The sequence below is a fragment of the Gavialis gangeticus genome, unplaced genomic scaffold, assembly GCF_001723915.1.
Source record: "Gavialis gangeticus isolate Ggan-Ray unplaced genomic scaffold, GavGan_comp1, whole genome shotgun sequence".
Taxonomy (NCBI): domain Eukaryota; kingdom Metazoa; phylum Chordata; order Crocodylia; family Gavialidae; genus Gavialis; species Gavialis gangeticus.
This window is the reverse complement of record NW_017728992.1, coordinates 103,714,949-103,716,557: the sequence shown is the minus strand read 5'-3', so window position 1 is coordinate 103,716,557 and position 1,609 is coordinate 103,714,949.

Sequence of the window (1,609 nt, the reverse complement as noted above, 5' to 3'; positions counted from 1 at the left end):
CACTTGAAATGATTCTTAAAGAAACCCAGGGAGTGCACCAACTTTATGCATAATTTTATAATGTGTGTGATGGAGTTACTTATACATAAACACTCTTCATGGTAAGATGGGATTGTGGAATTGTGCTGTATCACAATATGATGTAAAATATAATGCAACACATACAAATTTAATATTTATCATTGAGGAACAATTGCTATTACTAGTTGTAAAAATTACAGTACTTATATTACAACTGCATTTATAGGCCCCATTGCACTAGATGTCCAACTTAAGAAGTAACAGATAGTCCAATCCCTCCTCTGAAAAGCTTACAACTTCAGCAGACACAGCAAACATGGGAAAAGGAACTCAAGGGCAGAGAAACAATGTGGTTTGTGCAGCAGAATGCAGAAAGTCTGTGTCTGAACCAGGACCTAAACCTAAATATCTTGAGTCCCAACAGAGTGTCAGAGGGTATCGCCATACAGCACACTATAGTGACATGTGCACAGATACTGAAGCTAGCTCTCCACAAGCTAGCTTGGGTACTAGAAACAGTATAATTATTTGCCCAGGCACAAATCCGTCCTCCATATCAAGGTATAAAGGCACAGTTCAAAGATATTTAGGCACCTGACTTCCATTGTTTTCAATGGTTGTGAGGCCCCTAACTATCATTATGGGTCTGGAAAAAATATCAAGGAGCAAGGTCTAGACCCACTCTAGTGCTTATCTTTACAAAGAAATTTAAAACCAAAGGGGAAAATGCAGCATTAAATAGAAGTGGTTGTTAATAGTAATTAGCTATTAACCCCATTGTTCTTTAATAGAAGAACACCTTTAATTAACTAGACATATTAATGTTTGATTTCTGTTTCTTAATTGAGGTTTTCTTCAAGAGTCTACTACAACAGGAATTTCTGCCTGCTTGTCTTGCCTTTTGGAAACATCGGCTCTTCAGTTGTATGTCCCTTTCTGAGATGTTTGCAGTGGCTGGAGCCCCTCAACTCTTCACAAGTGAGCTAAATCAAGAAAAGCCAGAGGCAAGAGGAAAGGCCTGTATTTCCTGCCTTATCCTTCCACACACAGCATCTGACTGGGGTAAGCAAGCTTCAGGACTGTCTGAAGGGGCAAGAACCAGTGCTGACAGGGCAGTGTACCAGATGGGAAAACCATGCTTAAGTCCCTGAAGCCTTTACTGTCAGCTACACTCCTAAGCGCAAAGCTCAGCCTCTTCCCCCTCCCTTCAGGCCATGGATGGAGGGCACTAGATACAGCACAGACAAGGTCAGCATCAGAGGAAGTAGTTAAAGGGCCTTGGCCATATCATGTAGCAGGCAAGTACAACTGGAAAACATGAAACCATTAAAGCAATAAAACAGTGGGATTAGGCTGTTCCTCTCACCTATTTTATATACTGCTAGTCTCATCTAAACAGCCCTGCAAGGCAGTAAGGCAGCTGCTAACTAAGGCCCAGTTTCAGCTATTTTGCATTACCCTTAAGTCTGACTTACCTAATTTCATGGTTTCATAGTTTCTAGGGTCGGAAGGAACCTGAGCAGATCATCTAGTCCGACCCCCTGCCATGGCAGGAAGAGCACTGGGGTCAAATGACCCCAATAAGGTG